At 41.1% G+C, this 10,036-nt stretch overlaps 1 long non-coding RNA gene across 1 annotated transcript; it reads right to left on the bottom strand.

The window, feature by feature from the left end:
* Positions 1-249: 249 nt before the first annotated feature.
* LOC116216734 lies at positions 250-10,030 on the bottom strand. Its single transcript, XR_004160058.1, has 2 exons — positions 2,590-10,030; positions 250-2,483 (listed from the first exon to the last, which is right to left on the bottom strand). It is a non-coding gene; the product is annotated as an uncharacterized LOC116216734 (long non-coding RNA).
* Positions 10,031-10,036: the final 6 nt, after the last annotated feature.

The raw sequence follows: 10,036 nt of genomic DNA, 5'->3' as shown, positions 1-10,036 counted from the left end.
CATCTTTTAAGTGATACCTAAGATGATACGGCATGAAGGTGAGGAGCACCAGATCCAAAAGGTTCAGCATGCAGATGGGAAGGAGCAGGGCAGAATGAGAAGGACAGGCTGTTTTCTGTCTTCCTGAAAGAGAAGGAGGAAATAGGTCTGGAAAACAAAACTGGAGAGGGAAGAGGAGGGGTGTGAGGACTAAATGATTTATGTGCATGTACACGTGAGAGAATGAGAGGCAAAGTTTCAAACTGGTAATTGGTTTGGGATTTTTATTGATTATAAATTGAAATTCCAAGCTGTAGTTAACAACCTAAGCCTGAACCGTACCTGCTATACAGAGTTGCTTGCACATCTCTATAAAATGTCATGCAAGACAGCAGCTAGATATGAATTGTGCAATGCTTATGATTTCTAACATGTTACTTTCCATAAAGACCCTCCATTGGTATTAATTATGGTAACACATAGATGTGAAATGCTGCTTGGAAGCATCTTTTCCAGCACTTTGTTTCCTGTGACCCATTTCCCACACCTTCCCTTTGGTTCTCAAATAAAATAAGTGGAAGAATCACATGTGAAAGTGGGTTCAAAGACCACTGATGCTACTTTAATTTCAGTGCTTATTTCGCTCTTTTTGCTTTGGAGATAATGATTTATACCCACGTCAGAAAGTTTAGGTTTGGGTTTGGGTCTGTGTGATTTGGGCTGAGTTGGCAATGCAGCGTTTCTAGTTTATGGATGTGTTCTTTTCATATAAAATGCTTTTGACTTGATAGGGCAGAAAAAGGGGGCAAAAGCACCCAAATGCTTTTATCTCTTCTCTTACACATGACTTCAACAATAATATAATAATTTTCATTTTAAAGTGCACTAATGCCATTTTAATCATTTATTGAGCAACTAACATAATACAAAGGAAAGGATGAAATGGAATATTTGTGGCTGCGGAGACAGATATCATTATTCAAGGGTAGAAGCATGTGAAAGGGTAAAGGGGGTTTAAAGAGATACTCTTTTGTTGTACTTAACACTGATAAATGACATACAAGTCAGGATAACAGGGCAGAGCTCCTGTCAGGGAGACAATGATAAATGTGGAGCCTGGGACAGAAAGGTCCACTAAACAGAAATCTGTATATGACACGTTGTACATTTGATAGACTCATCTGCATCGTCTGACTAATCCACAAAGCATTTCTCTTTGCTCGAATTATGGCCCTCGAGCACATCTTGTACAATCACCAAGTTCATGTTTGTTTTCCCCTTTTCCTATGGCAGTAAAGATCAATTCCCCTTAATCAGTGCAACATGCGAGGCTAAAAACAGTGGGGAAAAATGTCCTTATACTAATATAATTGATACTTATTTCAGGCTAATCATCGTATAATATGAAATAAAAAGCAGTCAGACCTTATTTATAATTGCTGCTGTCTCAGAAAAGAAATCTTCCTTTTAAAAAGATGCCCAGCATCAGTCTGTTCACAGAAAGATCCATTTAAGAGAAAACAAAATCCCCAACTACTTCTTCTATGTGAATGAGACTGTCTGTGATTCATGTGTTAAGCTTCATACATCCCATGCCCCAAGCACCATGACCCACTCTTCTCAAATGTCCTCACATCAAAAAGGAAGACAGAGGAGAGGAGGCAGCCATAAAAGGCATTCACATCCACGAGAAGCAATTTTAACAGTTCACAAAGAAAAAATTCCAAGAATATGCTCATGTAACATTCACTGAACTCTCTTAGCAGATGACTCAGCCTCACGCTTTCAATAGGAGGAACGTGCATGAAGGGATAAGTGTGATATCAGGAGGTAAGAACACAAAGGAAGATTGAGTGAAAGTAATTCAGCAAGATTGGCAGAAGATTGGGCGCTGATGGTCAGTCCCCTCTGGATTCCTTCAAGCACACAGACATTTTTATAGCATGTGCTATGGGCCTGACAGGCGTGTGGGGCTGCCAGGATCCAGGTGGGACCACTTTCTCCATTACAGCAGGTTAGGAATGCATTCATCTCATAGCATAGCTGCCAGACTCACTATGTGCTGACAGCAAAAGGTGAGTCACAGGTGTAACACTGAAACCCACATTTCCAAACTATCCTGCTTTAAATCTACAAGAGACAAAGAAAGGCAACACATCAAGCTCTCCCTGTCAGCTGTCAGCAGAGCAAGCCTACGGTCCGCACTCTGGCTCTGCTGTGTGCTGTCCTTTGCCTGTGGACCTCCTGTGTCCCACATAAACCACAAGGAATGGGTGTAAGGAGGGCACTTGTTCTTAGTACCGTTTTTCTCCTCGTTGCAGTTCTTGCAGGGGGAAAGGCTGTTTACTCACCTGTGTTTGCACATGTATTCAAGCTGCTCTTCATCCTGTCAGCAAGCAGCAAGGGCTCGTATATTCACAAAAAGGTCAGCAAAATACCCCAGCAAATGGATGGGGCCCCCTTCAAACCATCCATTGCCGTAACGTGGTGTCTTGATGCCGTAGCTAAAAGTGATTCAGTCAAAACAAATTGATTTGGGGAGGAAAGAGGGTGAAGGGAGGAGGATAGCATGCTGTCCCCCACATGCTGCTTTCTGTCTTAACTTGTTACCTTTTGTAATGCAAGTAACTGCATCTTGACGTGGAATTCTTCTGCCAGGCCCTGAAATCAAACAGTGTATTAAGATAGCAGCCCTCACCATCAGGGCTTGGAAAGTACGTTTATTACACATTTCTTCCACTAAAATCCAGTTCTACAACTGAATTTGAATATTGATTTCAGGGTACAAGTTCAATTAGAATGCATAAAAAATACTCTGCCTTTTCCTTTCTTTCACTATTGCAACTACTTTTCTTGATATGAACATAGTGAAAGGAAGGCTTTACTAAAATGTGAGCTGTTTGTTATGTATACCTGTTTTTTTTTTTCCCTTTACTCCTGCAATTTTTCAACAAAGAAAGGAAGAACTGATATAAACTCCAGGGGGATTTTTTGAAGTCTATTCAATAGTAATGTAAAATGCAAATTAAATATTTGTTCAATGTTTAGTCGTTCCTCAGAGACTAAAGGAAATTCTTCATCATGACCTCTATGCCGACCTTCGCATCAAATTAGGAAGTTTTGGTGTTTAGGTAGAGCCATGTACGTTGTCCCTGGAAGCAACTGGAAAGAAGAAATGAATATTTCACAGCAACTGCAATTTGTTCCAGGGATCTGTATTCATTCTGTGCCATATCTGCTCACCGAAGACTACAATTTACCTTTTTAGAATTTCATTTAATGATCTGACATTTGCGACACTTCCTAATTAATTCTGTCTCTGCCTAAGCCAGCTGTGATAAATATAACCCGTGCATACAGGATTACATTGTTGCATTTAGAAAATACATCAGAGAAGAAAGGTGAATCTTCCATGATAGGAAGTTCACATCAGCTGTATCATAAACTATGCAGCTCTTACTGTTAACCTGAAATAGCCACCATACTAAATAGTGTGAAGTGCTGTGCCACATGGGTGGGTATAAAGCCATTCTTCACGGAACAATTTTAATGGCAAAAATTGTTTTTCAGCACATGCAAGCAGTTATTTCTGAGCATAGCACTTGTAGGATGCTTGCTTACGGAGAGCTCAGTGCCCAGAGTAGTTCTCATCTCAGACACACTGACACAGAAGCGGTCAGCATGAGGATATTCGGCAGGAAGGCAGCGTGTGCAATCCCCTCATAACACAGAGGGAATGCCTCGGGCTGTGTCCCATTGCTGAGCTAACTGGGAGGCACTGGTTCTAAATGTCACGGCATGAAAACGGTCCACAGCAGTTCAGTATCATGTGCCACAAGATATGCTTTTCCATCAAGGAGCAAAAATCTATAGAATAAGATTGTGACAGATCTTGCGCTGTTCATTATTTTCTATGTAACAGATCAAGCTGTAGAGCAAATAGTAATTGCGAAAAACTGGAATAAGTATAAGAGTTCTAAATTACTGTTTCTATGGTGACTTTAATAAATATTCCTTGGAAGATAAATTTAGATCCCGAGGAACATAAATGCTTCCTCCTTCTGTTCCAGACAAAAATAGAATCCTATCTGCACCGCGATATGTTTCAGACACATTTGGCATCTCTTCCCCAGATTGACACTTTTTCTGAGTGATTTTTCTTTTCACAGGAAGTAGAGGATGGGCTGTAAATATTAGTTGATGTAGTCTGGAAGAACTTGTGATTTAGCAAGAGGTGGCTTGTAATAACAGAAGTAGTCCTGATACAGAAAAGGAAAATACTGCAGCTGCAAATTGGACTTTGCGGGAACATTGTGAAATCCCCTCAATGAAGTTGTGAGCTGTAATGCCGGGCCAAAGTGATACAAAAAGCATTTTTCCTTTCTTTCTTTTCCTCCTGTGTCTGCAGAACTAATGACTCGAGGTAAAGTTAGAGCTTTCATTTTTAACCAGAAATAATTGTTAACCAGAAAAATAACCGCCTCCGGCTGGAGTCTTCCATTTGAGAGGCAGCAGGAGCGAGCGGGGCTGGGAGCTCTCCTGCAGGTCGCGCTGGGTTTGGTTTTGTAGCGGAGGTGTCCCTCCAGTGGCTTATCAAAAAAATGCAGCGTTAGAGAAGAAGTATTTTATATCACAAAATGAAATGAGGTGTTCTCACGTCTCCCAGTGCTAACAACCCCTTATTACCTTAGAAACAATGTCAGTATCGGCTGAGAGAATTAGGCTGAGATGAGTTCAGTTCATCCGATCGACAAGAAGTATAGGCATGTTCTCTTTAATGAAAAAGAAGAGTGAAAGGGGAGATCCACCTTTATTTATCCTATCATGTATTTACACCATCTCAAGTCTTGGAGTCTCAGTAACAAATCCACGAGAATACATTTCTTACCCCACAAAGTTTATAATTAAAGGAAAAAAAATAGACAGGAAATACGGGAAATAATGAAAAAATGTATATTATTCAGCATAATATACTTTCATAGTCTGTGTAATATCAAAGCTGGCTTTTTCTTAAGTCTTATTGCAAAGGAGAATTGAAATAAGAGCTTGGAAGGTGGGTAACGATGGAGCTCGGCAGCTGTTTGCAGGATGGCTCTCCCAAGCCTGAGGGCCCGATGGAAGAATGTATTATGGGCATTTGTTGAAAAAATTAACAGGTGGCACTCTGGCACGGAGTAACCACCTCGAGAGACAGCCAAAGCTGATGTGAAAGTTAAGGAAACAGCCAAGGTGGGCCCTGAGAGGCTGTGTTCAGTGTAATTGAGAAGTGGTCAGTGGTGGCTCTGCAAAAAGAAGGGTGAGTGATGATCCATTCAGAATGAGCCAGTGGTGGTCTTTGGCTAGTAGCAGCATGAAAGAAAAGGACCTGAAGTGATCCGGGAAAGAAACATGGATATCTGGAGGAAAGCTGTGGTGTGTGTTGATGGGATGTGTTGGCTGTTAGAGAAGTCAGCAGTCAAGAACTGCTGACTACTGGCTACATCTCAGTCAGATTGAGGGCCTGGATGACCCAGAATAGGGTTATCACTTTCCATGATTAGGGAAGGATGCAGAAAGACAGAGTCACTGGGAGGAAGCACGAAAAATTCCATCCAAAGTGATGGCTGCGTACCTACAAAGACATGTCAGGGTTTTAGTCCGAACAGGAAAGGTAGGATTCAGCTCATGCTTAGTATAGCTTTCTGCCAGGGTGACAGGAATCAGAGCATAAGTCTCTTCCCCAGCCTCACTGATTTTTAAGCACTTGATTTTTTTTACCATTAAATGTGAAAATAAAAGTTTTATAATCTTTATTTTATGGATGTGGTTTATTTTGCTGTAGAGCTGCTTAATTCTCTGCCATATCGGGAAGACATTTGCCGTGGATGCCAGCCAATAAGTTCGTGAAAGTTTTCTGGTTCCCTGGAAACCCTCCCTAACATCCCACCCTGCCTGAAGTTTAGACAATGACACATCTCAGTGTTACATACTTCCCATGCTTCAGTTCTGAAAGGATTTTTCCTTTTTGCATATGAAGATGATGTGACATAGCCTAGATTGGCTTTTGAGACATTCTTGACATGCTCGAGATACTCCGTGTTTAAGAGAAATGTTTATTTTACAGTTCACAGCCAAGGGCAGCTGGCCTGGCTCAGAATCCATTGACTGCATTGGGAATTGGTTCTGGCTGATATTAGCTGCCCTGAGCTTGCCAACGCATACACGACTGACCAAAAGCATAAACCTGAGAACTGGGGGAATTGTGCTACCAGCTAATAAAAAAATAAAAATAAAGAAAAAAAGGAGCTTATTAGATAAAACAAAAAGGACAATATTTGGTGTTCAATTCTAAGAGGATTTACCTTCACCCAAGCCTTAACTGGTTTAGAGCACTGCTGAAATGTGGATCTGGGCTCCAGTCCAGTACTGTCTGGGAAGAGGAGACACAAATCAGTATCACTGGAGACCAGGCTCCAGCCTAAGAAACCCAAGCAAAGGATCAGCAAGCCCCTGTGGCTGCACTTCCACAGTCCAACAATTGAAATTGGAATGCAAGTTGCTCTACTGAAGTTAAAAAAACAGAAGTTTAATAACTAATAATAACATAATAACATTCTCCAAGCTCTCTCTCCATGTAGAGAAGTCTTGCAGTGTTTCCTGAGGCTATCAGGGAGACCTCCAGCAGATTTCCAGATTTTTTTGCACCGTCTCCTATTTGTAGAGCAGCTGTTTCCTCCAAAATAAGTGGGATTTGCTCCTGCTGGCTTTATCCCTTTTACACATAAAATAACATGGGTAGAACAATAACAAACAGATGTGATGTATGATATATCATAAAATCTAACAGCGACATCTCTCTCCAGCCCAGGAGGGTTATTTAATTTATCAGGTTTAACGAGTGTTCAAGCAGTTTATGACACATACTGATTCATGCAATCTAAATGCAGCTATGTCATTAATATCATATAAATCTTTTTAAGCAAGAATCTATTCTTTCACGCCAAAAAAAATGGTATCTGTGCTACACCAAGGGCTTATGCTTCATCAAATAAATTCAATTGGGATTAGGCTAGTGATTTCAAATAAAATTATTCTGTACTAAAAGCAAGTTTATTATTTTCTAGTATTAGTTCTGTTCCTGTGCTCTGTTAGTAGGAGGGTGCTGAAACTGTGCAAAGAGTAAGAAACCCAGCGGATAGATTGGGTTTTGGGGGTGCTGGGATTTTATTCTCCATTTGTGAAATCTGTGTGCAGTTGTTAGTAATAAAGGCCATACATAACACCTATTACAAGAGACAACATAGGACTTAAATTAATAATATAGTGCAGGGTCAAGGTCAAAGAGCATTTTGATAGCTAAATCATCAGCCGTTATTTTCATGTACATATTTGTCTCTTCCCCAGCCATACGTTATTTTGAAATAGCCATCTATACATCACTAATGGACTGATGAGAGCTTCTGGCAATGCTCCAAAAGATGTAAAGTGTAAATCACAGTTGGGAACTGGCAAATTTCTAGATTTATTTTTAGTTTTTAAAATACTAATGGAATTTCTGGGGGTGAGAAGGATACCAGTAAAATATTTCCCAGGCTTCAGAATTATTCTCCTGAAATAATTCAAGTAATGCTTTACAGATCTGCAAAATCCCAGTCAAGAAATTTTAAAACAGGAAAACTAGGCAAGGTAGGGATGATGGTCACTTTCCTTACAATATAAATTGATACTCACATGTTTATTTTGAAAGCTTATCTGTATCATAATAAAAAGTTCGAAGCTAAGTGTATAAAGTCATAAAGATATGGAACCCACTTTAAATGATATTGAGCAGTGAATGGTTTACTACAGCTAGCCTTGATACAGCCACATGTACATCAGCAGCATCCTTGAGTACGATTTGATAATATAGTAGTCCTCTACTGAAGCAATTTTATTTAGAAGTTGTGATGCAAATTTAAACTATATTAAAATCTTAACTTCAGAATAAATTACCTATTTTAACTTGGGCAAGTCACTTAGGATTAGATTTTCAAGCAGAACATGCTCACTCCAGTGCTTAAGAAGAGCACTGTCACCAGTTAGAGGGTGGATGAAGGGATGGTGTTTGTAGACTGGGCAGGAAGGCTTTCAGCTTTGGCGTCAGAATTGCTATTTTATCTCTTCATTCTATACCACAGAAAGGAGATAACACTTTTCCCCCAGCTGTTGATAGAGTGGCAAGGAAAAAAATTCTAGAAGTGGCAAGGGCATTATAACTAAAAGCTGGATAAATAGAGACAATTTACCTCAATGGTTCCAGAATCTGAGGCTGAAACAGAGGAGGAAAATTTTGTCTGTCCTAGAATGAGTGACTTTGAGAAGAGTGAAAAGCCTAGAAGTAGACTCCAAATTAAAACTGTATTTTTCTCTCTTCAGAGGAAAACTGGTTAAAACACAAAGCAGAGGGTAGGAGTGGGGCTGAATCATAGTGTGACAAGGAAGGACCAGGCACTGAACACACCCTGAACCAGCAAATCTGAAGACACATGTACCCAGTTACACTGCCCTAGCATGGTTTACTACAAAACAATGACCAGAGCCGCATAATAGAATCACAGAATCATTGAGATTGGAAAGACCTCTAAGATCATCAAGTCCAATCGTCCACTTACCACCAGTATTGCCCACTAAGCCATGTCCCTCAGTACCAATTTTACAGGCATTTCTTGAACACCTCCAGGGACAGTGACTCCATTACCTCCCTGGGCAGCCTGTTCCAGTGCTTGACCACTGGAGAAGTTGTTCTTCTCTCTCGGAGAAGCTTTTCCTAATATCCAACTTGAAACTCCATGACAGGAAATATGACATTGAAACTCCATGACAGGAAGAAAGGGATGCACCAAATGGAAGTGAGCCTCTGAAAGCTGTCACCATCCCAATCTGTAAAGCTGTAGGAATGAAGAAGAGAGCTGGAGCTGAGAGGAGATGGGGAGTGAAAGTACCTTACAGAAGGAGAAGCGTAAAGCAATGAGGTCCCTTATAACAGTGCTGGGAATCATACAGAAGTGATACAATTAATCCACTCCTCATGATTCTTTGAGTGAACCATACACTTCAGGAAAGACACAGTTTGAAAAGATGAAGATGTGAGGAATGAGGAAAAAGAAAGAAAAAGGATTTTTAATAAAGAATCGTCCATCTGTAGTCCATTCAAAATTTGCCAAATCTCTGCTGCTCATACCCAGAGCAGTGCTGTCCTACAGCAGTGGGCAGGCGGCTTGGTAGGCACGTGTGACACTCTTAGCATGGAGCTGCTCTGCTAGCAGGCTTGGGCCACGCTCTCACGGCACAGGCTGTGCTAATGTTGAGTGTGCTCAGAGCACGCCTGGTATTTTTGGAAGCCTGAGGCAGACTCAAAATAGCTGAGCGCTGATGTGTCTGGGATGAGGATTAGGAGGCTGGACTCATGGTAGCAGGCCATGCAGCCCCAAGGAGCTGCTGTCAGTGTTTTACCCATGCCCCACTGTCAGTACAGTCTGCTTGGTAGTCTCATAAACTAAGCCAGAGGCAAAATACACGCTCTGTGGAGTGAAACAACGAGCCTTGAGTATCTGTGGGAGGCCTGGCCATTCCAGCTGCTCATTTTGCTATGAGTGGTCCTCCAGACGTCCTTCACAGCAGCCATTTTGTCACCACCCACATCCTTCCCTTTCTCCAGCCAGGCCAGCTCACCTCCAAATCCAACAACGTGCTGCATTGGTCTTTACAGATTTAAATCCTTCACATTGACTTGGGACCAGTTTTATAATTGTGAAAGCTGACAGACTAGAAGGAGGACATAGGCATTGGTCCCATTGCAAAGACATTACCCTTAGGGCCTGTATTGAATTTTTTTTTGCTTCCAATCTTTTCCACAATTGGAAAAGAAAAAAAAAAAAAACCCTTTCTGTTAAAGTTGCTGGAAAAATCCAGTCCATGTATGCTTTGATAGGAGACAGTCTAATCCTCTTCTTGCTTGAGTGGTCTCTCCAATTTCTGCCGTGGAGCTGACAAGTCCCCTTGGGTTTATGGTGAGGGATTTTTTTTAGACGATGACTCT

Source organism: Meleagris gallopavo, chromosome 6 (genome assembly GCF_000146605.3).
Source record: "Meleagris gallopavo isolate NT-WF06-2002-E0010 breed Aviagen turkey brand Nicholas breeding stock chromosome 6, Turkey_5.1, whole genome shotgun sequence".
In the NCBI taxonomy this organism is placed as follows: Eukaryota; Metazoa; Chordata; class Aves; order Galliformes; family Phasianidae; genus Meleagris; species Meleagris gallopavo.
This window is presented reverse-complemented; position numbering and strand designations above follow the sequence as displayed.